The sequence below is a fragment of the Bubalus bubalis genome, chromosome 11 (genome assembly GCF_019923935.1).
Source record: "Bubalus bubalis isolate 160015118507 breed Murrah chromosome 11, NDDB_SH_1, whole genome shotgun sequence".
Lineage (NCBI taxonomy): Eukaryota > Metazoa > Chordata > Mammalia > Artiodactyla > Bovidae > Bubalus > Bubalus bubalis.
Genome location: NC_059167.1, coordinates 38424832 through 38433779, shown reverse-complemented (window position 1 = coordinate 38433779; position 8948 = coordinate 38424832). Strand labels below are relative to the sequence as shown.

Below are 8948 nucleotides of genomic sequence, written 5' to 3'. Positions count from 1 at the left end.
AGCCAATCTCTTTTTGAATAGCTTTTGGTGATGAAAAACCCATTATTTCACTAAATGGCCTATTGTTTTTGAGGATTTATAATTGTTAGGAGGTTCTTCACTGTGATGAACTGAAATCTATTTTTTAATTAATTGAGGTATTTTTGAGGGGGCCCCTCCCCCCACACAGCATAGCATGTGGGATCTTAGTTCCCTGACCAGGGACGGAATCCATGCCCCCTGCATTGGAAGCAAAGAGTCTTAACTGCTAAATTGCCAGGGAAGTCCCAAGGCATAGTTGATTAAAAATTATATCAGTTTCAGATGTGCAACATAATGACTCAAAATTTTTATAGATTGTACTCAATTTAAAGTCATAATAAAATATTGGCTATATTCCCTGTGCTGTATAATATATCCTTGTAGTTTATTTTATGTTTTAAGCTATATCCTTATATCTTATTTTATTTACGGTAGTCTCTGTCTCTAATCCCCTATCACAATTTTGCCCCTCCCCACTTCCCTCTTTCCATTAATAACCACTAACTAAGCCACTATATAAAAGCCAAATTTTAAAAGAAATGGGGTGTGCTGGTCAGTCCTATAAGTCAACTGGCTAGACATAGTCTCCACTTATTTAATCAAACCCTAATTCAGGTGTTACAGTGAAGATATTTTGTACATGTGAATTAAATCTGTAATCAGTTGACTTTAAGGAAGATTCTCCTAGATAATCTGGTGGGCCTGATTCAGTCAGTTAAAAGGTGTTTAAGAGTAGAACTGAGGTTTCTCAGCAGAAGAAATTCCTCTGTGGATAACAGTTTTAACTGATGCCCAAGTGTCCCATTCTGCCCTTTCTGATGGTCCACCCTACCACTGTCCCCTCACAGCCACAATAGTTATGTAAGCCAATTCTATGCAATACATTTCTAAATTTATCTCCTGTTGGTTCTTCTTCTCTGGCTGAACTCTGGCTGAGGGGCTGGGCAGAAAGAGGGGAGAGGCCTGCACAGAGGAATAAAGGAAGAGGAGCAAGCAGCAAAAGGGAATGCTGACAGGGGAGTTGATTTGACAATTCTGCCCAAGGAAGTCTTTGTTTGGGAAAAGAAAAGAACGGACAGAAAACTCTCAGAGGACACTGACAGTTCAAAGTAAAGAAAGGTAGAAAAGGTGGGGCAACCACACCATGAACTCACTCTTCTTCAGCAGCTTTAGTTATTGGCAGCAGTGGGAGTAGAGAGGGACCATTGACTTTCTAATGGGACCAAGGTATCTGCCAATACCGTGAAAGCTCTTTCTCATAACAGCACAAGCTCACTTTAGCCTTTTTGTACATTTCTCTTCTTTCGTGTAACCAGAGAGGCAAATGCATATCTTTGCAACTAATGCTTCCAGACTCATCTGCAAAAATGCACCTGAAAAAAGAAAAAGAGCAGGGAGGGAATTGGCTTCCTTCTACATACACAGGGTTTCCCCAAATATCACAAATTATACTGGCAAATTTTCTAGAAATTAGTAGGCATCCTAAACTAAGAATGTATTTGAATAGCTCAAGAGGAAAAATAAAATCTAAGTTGGAAAAAATAAAATGTTTGGATAAATACATACTTAAATAAGCAAGTTAGTAAAAAGATGTCAATATGAACATTGAAAGGAGGAAAAAATGGTATAGCCTTCAAGGGACTCTAAGAAGGAAACTAAATAGGCATGATTGAACAAAAAAAAAAAAAAAAAAAACAGGAATAAATGAAAAGTTAGAGACTCAAAACTGAACAGACTTAAAACTGTACCAAAATTAAAGGAATCAGCTACTGGATGAGAAATGTAAAAACTTAGCTAGTAGTCTAGAATTTTTCACATAGAAATTACATGAAAAAGAAAGAAGTTGAAATAAATTAGAAAATCTTCATAATAAAAATTTCTTTTAAAAGAAACAAACGACTGACACAAATAATAACATGGGTGTGTTGTGGAATCCAGAGTCGCAAAACACGCCTTGGAGGACACTCAAGACAGTGGGGTACAGTTTATTACGCCAGTGGGTCCAAGGGGAATCAGTTCCCAACAAGGACCCTGATGTTTCTGAGAGGCCCAGTTTTATACCCCCCACTACATGATTGGTTACATGTTGGCAACCTCTTTATTGTATATGATTGAGTTTTACAACCTGTAGGTGCTAGGAGAACAAACAATTAAGGTTAAAGGAAGGGAACAATGATTATGGTTAATCTGACCAAGGCAGCCTGACCTCAACTACCGTCTCCAAAGTTCAGGCCCAGTTCACATCCTGTCTTTAAGATGGATGAAAGGCTTCAAGATGGAGTCTCTCCTGCTTTCCTGACACTGGCCCCAACATTCCCCCTCTTGATGCTCATCTTATCTTTAACGATGGGCATCAGTCATGGGTAAGTACGGCACACAGGGACTAAGTAACTGCAGCAGGGCTGTCAGTCTGGAGGTTACACATTGAGTTATACACTGGAGAATACAAGGCCCCAAAATTAATAATATAATGATTAACAAAATAATTACAAAAAGATTTCCCACCAATCACCTTTGATCCAAGAAAATATCAACATCTAAAAAGGAGGATTATCATTAGACATAGCTTTTACCTGGTTTTTCATGTTGTCTAAAGTGGCTAATATATTGCCAGATAAATCAGAGATATATACACAACATTCTATTTTAATTATAGCACAGGTCCCTCATTGGGTGACCATAAGTATGTCTAAAGCCATTTGATTTTGAATCACTGCCTTTCTCATTTGTATCTGTTCTTCATTTAAAGCTTGGATTGCCTTTGCATTGTCCAGGAGGGCCTGTTTTGTGAAGTTAGTTCCAGCTTTTATTTTAATCATCACAGACCTTGCCCACTGTGCATGTAAATAAGGCAAATTTACTGGGGCTTGTTGGAAGGATGGCTTAATACTTCCATGAGCAAAGGCAAATCCTAATGTACAGCAGCCGACCCAACTGACTGGAAGCCAAGGCCATAAATTTGATCCACACAGTCATTGGGTGCCATTAGGGGCCACCCATCTGATGCCAGGGTTGTACTTCCAGTCTGAGCCAGGCCAGCGAGCTGGTAAATCTGGGCAATAAGTGACCTTTAATATTTGTTCACATTGCTCAGAAGACAAGTATCCCACATATTTTAGTCCTTTTCCATCTATGGGATGGTCACCAAATCCAACTTCTTGTTCCCTTTGTTCCCAACAGATATGGGCTGGGACAATAGGTTGGCCTTTTTCTGGGGTCATCCAAAAATATTCATCCCATATCTTGTAAAATTAATCAAATTACCTGATGGATTTTCCCTTCTTACTGGCCATTGAGTTCTCATTCCTTTTATTTTTTAAGTAAAAGGTATAGGCTTTGGTCACTTTTGTCAGGCTTGCATTTACCTCAAATATTATCCCATGGCCTTGATCAATTTGGCTAAAGTCCAGGTTACACCAAATAAGAAGTGACAGGTTGTGAGTTACCGAGGAAGCAAACACCTCTCGTTGCTGTCTCAAAAATGAGCAGAGGGAGCTGAAGTCCCCTCTGCACAGGGGAGACACCCACCAAGAGAGTACATCCATCACTGACAAAGGCATGGCCCCACAAACCTAACAGTTAGAAGTACTATGGAAGTTTGTATACAAGTGGGCCCAGGACAGGAACACATTATCCTGAGTTTGCAGTCCCAGTAGGATCATCGTGCTGATCAGGAACAGCAGAATTATTCGCAGTGGCTCCATTCTCAATCTGTGGTCGCCGATGGAAGACAAGTCAGGTCTTCAGTGGTTCCTCCAGTTTGGGATGGGCAGTCCAAGGTCCCTTTTCCTCTGCTGCTGTCTTGAACTGGGTATGGTGAATCTAGGGAGTAATACCTGCAACTTTAACTGCAGTGGGAGTGGTTAGTACAATTGTGCATGGCCCTTTCCAGGTGAGTCAGGACAGCATCTGTTGCTTCCAATCCTTTACCCATAGTAAATATCCTGCTGAGTATGGGTGTACAGTAGTGTCTAGAGAAAATGGAATTATTTTTTAACATAAAGGGTGATGTCACAGATCACCTTCCCCAACTGTTCCAGTTGCTATAATACCTCCATCACTTCTCTTTGTAATAAATTTCACTTTACTTCCCAAATAAGTGAGGGAGGCCTCCCGAACATTATCTCATGGGGGAATACCCGTGCAACCAGGGGGTCATCCTGATCCTCACTAACACTAATGACTGCACGTCCATCCAGGGGGGGTGCCAGTTTCTTGCACCCATTTTGCCAAAGTCACCTTGATGGTCCAGTTCATTCTCAACCATTCTTGAGCTTTGTGGCCTATACGCTGTATGTAGTTTCCATTGAATATTTACTGCTTTGCAGACCAGTTAGAATAATTCAGCCACAAATGCGGGCCCATTATCTGATTCTATACTCAGAGGGAACCCAAACCTAGAAATAATGTCTCTCAGCAAGAATCGGGCCACTTCCTTCGCTTTTTCAGTCTTGGTGGGATAAGCTTCTACCCATCCGGTAAAAGTACATACCATCACCAGCAAATATTTGTATCCTTGGCATGGCTTTACCTCAGTGAAGGCCACTTCTAGATGTTTAAATGAAGCTGTCCCCTTTAATTGTATTCCAAGAAGCCCAGTCTCCTTGAGAGATGGGTTGTTCTTGGCACAGGTTAGGCATCGGAGGCTTACATCTGCACACAAGGCTATTAGATATGGTATGACAAAATATGAAGCTAAAATCTCACTCAGTTCGTGCCCAGGTGTTGTTTTGTCCTTGTCTTAGACTGGGGCCGCTTGGGCGGTTGGTAGTCTAGACACCGCAGGTGTCACCGTAAGTTTGGTTGCTATATTGTTTGAGGAAGCTGCCTGTTTTGCCGCTCAGTTGGCCAGACAGTTCCCTTTCTTTTGAGGTGTGTCCAACCACTGGTGGCCCCTACGAGTGCATTACCGTCACTGCAGCAGGTTCCCACACTGCTTCCAACAGCAGCAGAATTTTATCTGTATTTTTTATCTCTTTGTCAGTTGCAGTTAATAGCCCCCTTTCCTTATATATGGAGAACAGCTGGTAGTAAAGAGCAGTGGGGCCAGGATGAATATGCCAGTCTGCAGTGCCACCTGGACTTTTCTAAGAGGTATCTGCAAACCCTTTCTCTCTTGAGGTTTCTTTGTAGACCTCAGATGCCTGGGAGTCCCTGTCGTGTAGGGGAGGAAGTGGGAGCTCCTCTTCCTCTGGATCATGATATATATTTTTTCAGTTTTTCTTGCCTGGGTTCTGCCTGAGCCAGCAAAATCTCGCTTTCTTTTTTTTTTAAGGTAACATACCCAGGCCCAGGGGAGTGGGTTTTGCACAATTAGCAGCCATGAGTCAATGTACAGAAACTGATCTGGGTGGCCTGGCTGCCTGGTTATCACAGAGTACACAGCCTGAACTTTGTCCAACTTTAGGGTTCCCTCTGAAGGTCATCCTACCCCAAGGATGGCCAGTCTATCCACAAAAGGTTTTAAGCTTGTTTGGGGTTAACTTTATGCCATAGTCTCCTCCAAAGCCCTTTCTGAAGTCTTTAATCATGCATTCAAAAATGGACGGCTTAGATTCTCCACCACTCATCCTGTTTTTACTTTCCTTTTATCACTTATGGCAAGTTCAACTTCTATTTCGTCGCTCTTTTGCCAGGGTCTTATATCCCAGCCACTGCCAATGTCTCCACTCAGAGAAACAAGAAAACTGCCACTTTACCTCAGCTATGACTGGGGTGAAAAGAGCTTTACCTGCTAAGTCTTTCAATGGTAATACCTCTCATGCTTTTCTTGCTCTCTCAGCCGCCAACCAGATCCAATCAATTAAGGCTTCCACGTACTCTTCTCTGCACAAGTCTGATTCTTCCAAAATCCAAGACGGTCTCATCACTGATGTAGGCAAACACGTGTCCAAAGCCACAGTTCCCAATCTGGCCCCAAGCAATGCTCAGGAGGTCCCTGAGTCCTTAAAGAGAATGGGAGGGTGTCGCGGCAAAGGGGACAGTCCCTTGGAAACCAAAAGATACGTTGACAATCAGTACAGGCATGGTTAACAGAGTACCAGTTATTTCAATAAACAATTTCTCACTGAGCCTATGAAGACACAGCCACCATAGACTCATCCAGCCCCAAGAGGTTGATCAGGCCCCTTTTTCCACTATTACAGTGAGACCTACCTGCGCACTTCCCTTCCATCGTCCACAGTCTTGTGAAGTCCACCTGGAAGGACGAGTCACTAAAACAAGAGCCAATCTGGAGGGGGAGGCACCTTCCTTTCCCAGAGGCTCTCGTCCCAGCAAGTTACAGGCAGAGGCTCAACGGGCCTGTCTCGCCAAGGGCTTCCCAGCCAATGCACCAGAAATGTGGAAACTGCAGTCGCAAAACACACTTGAGTGTTGCAAAGGACACTCAAGACAGTGGAGTACAGTTTATTATGCCAGCGGGTCCAGGGGAAGCCGTTCCCAACAAGGACCCTGATGTTTCCGAGAGGCCCAGTTTTATACTCCCCACTACATGACTGATTACATGTTGGCAACCTCTTTGTTGTATATGGTTGAGTTTTGCAACAAGTAGGAGCTAGGAGAACAAACAATTAAGGTTAAAGGCAGGGAACAATGATTATACATCAAGGGGGGATATCTCCATGGTTAATCTAACAGGGGCAGCCTGACCTCAACTACAATCTCCGGTTGTCATCTGTGGGGGAGGGAAGTCTCCAGGAGACCTGGTTTTCACTAGCAACAGTTTCCTCACTCTTGGGCAGGGTTCAGGCCCAGTTCACATCCTGTCTTTAAGATGGATGACAGGTTTCAAGATGGAGTCTCTCCTGCTTTCCTCACACTGGCCCCAACATTCCCCCCTCTTGATGCTCATCTTGATGCATCACCCCAAAAGGTGAATCTCAAAAACATTATGTTGAGTGAAAGAAGCCTATACTAAATAGGTGCATACTGTGTGGTTCCTTTTATATAAAGTTCTAGAACAGCAAAGACTGATGTATGGTAAAAAACAACAACAACAACTAATCAAAACAGCGGTCAGTTCTAAGGAGCAAGGAGAGGGATTGACAGGAAAGGGCAAAAAAGAACTTCTAGGGCAATTATTAGTCATCAGGAAAACACAAATGCAAGTTAGAACTACACTGAAAACTATGCAGAAGGACAGGTGTATAGATTGATGGAATAGAATTGAGAGTCCAGAAATAAACCCATATGTTTCTTTTTGTTGTTCATTTGTTTGGTCATGTCCAACTCTTTGCAACCCATGGACAGCACCTCGCCAGGCTTCCCTGTCCTTCATCATCTCCCGAAGCTTGCTCAAACTGATGTCCATCGAGTTGGTGATGCCATCCAACCAACTCATCCTCTGTCATCCCCTTCTCCTCTTGCCTTCAATCTCTCCCAGCATCAGGGTCTTTTCTAAGGAGTCAGTTCTTCACATCAGGTGGCCAAAATATTGGAGCTTCAGCTTCAGCATCAGTCTTTCCAGCGAATATTCAGGACTGGTTTCCTTTAGGATTGACTGGTTTGATCTCCTTGCAGTCCAAGGGACTCTCAAGAGTCTTCTCCAGCACTATAGTTTGAAAGCATCAATTCTTCAATGTTCAGCCTTCTTTATGGCCTAACTCTAACATCCATACATGACTACTGGAAAAACCATAGCTTTGACTAGACATGCCTTTGTCGGTAAAGTAATGTCTCTGCTTTTAAATATGCTGTCTAGGTTTGCCATAGCTTTTCTTCCAAGGAGCAAGCATCTTTTAATTTCATGGCTGAAGTCACCATTTGAAGTGATTTTGAAGCCCCCCAAAATAGAGCCTCTCACTGATTCCATTGTTTCCCCACCTATTTGCCATGAAGTGATGGGACAAGTTGCCATGATCTTAGTTTTCTGAATGTTGACTTTTAAGCCAGCTTTTTTACTCTCCTCTTTCACTTTCATCAAGAGGCTCTTTAGTTCCTTTTGCTGTCTGCCATAAGGGTGGTGTTATCTGAGGTTATTTATATTTCTCCCGGCAATCTTGATTCCAGCTTGTGCTTCATCCAGCCCAACATTTCTCATGATGTAATCTGCATATAAGGTAAATAAGCAGGGTGACAATATACAGCCTTGACGTATTCCTTTCCCGATTTGGAACCAGTCCTCTGTTCCATGTCCGATTCTAACTGTTGCTTCTTGACCTGCATACACATTTCTCAGGAGGCAGGTCAGGTGGTCTGGAATTCCCATTTCTTTAAGAATTTTCCAGTTTGTTGTGACCCACACAGTCAAAGGCTTTAGCATATTCAGTGAAGTAGATGTAGATGTTTTTCTGGAATTCTCTTTGCCTTTTCTATAATCCAATGGATGTTGGAAATTTGATTTCTGGTTCCTTCATCTTTTCTAAAACCAGCTTGAACATCTGGAAGTTCTCAGTTCACAAACTGTTGAAGCCTCACTTGGAGAATTTTGAGCATTACTTTGCTAGCATGTGAGATGAGTGTAATTCTGCTGTAGTTTGAACATTCTTTGGCATTGCCTTTCTTTGGGATTGGAATGAAAACTAATTTGTGTTCAACTGTTTTTCCACAACAGGACAAAGATAGTTCAATGCCAAGAATAATTTTCAACAAATGATGCTTGGACATCTGAATATTCATATACAAAAGAATCACTCTGGACCCTTATCTCATACCATACACAAAAATTAAGTCAAAGTGGATTATAGACCTGTATGTAAGAGCTAAAGCTGCAAAACAGAAACAAAGGTGTAAATATTTATGACTTTGGATTAGGCAAGGGGATTTCTAGATATGACACGAAAACACAAGCCAAAAACAAAGAAAAATAAATTGGAATTAGTCAAAATTGCAAAAGAGTCAAACATGACTTACCAACTAAACAACAACAACAACAAATGAATATTCTTATAAAATTGTTTTTGTGGAGAACAGTGTTGACTCAGTAG

At 42.0% G+C, this 8948-nt stretch overlaps 1 long non-coding RNA gene across 1 annotated transcript; it reads right to left on the bottom strand.

Moving 5' to 3' along the window:
• Positions 1-1990: 1990 nt before the first annotated feature.
• LOC102406887 lies at positions 1991-7286 on the bottom strand. The gene is made up of 2 exons (XR_006542750.2): positions 6178-7286; positions 1991-6008 (listed from the first exon to the last, which is right to left on the bottom strand). It is a non-coding gene; the product is annotated as an uncharacterized LOC102406887 (long non-coding RNA).
• Positions 7287-8948: the final 1662 nt, after the last annotated feature.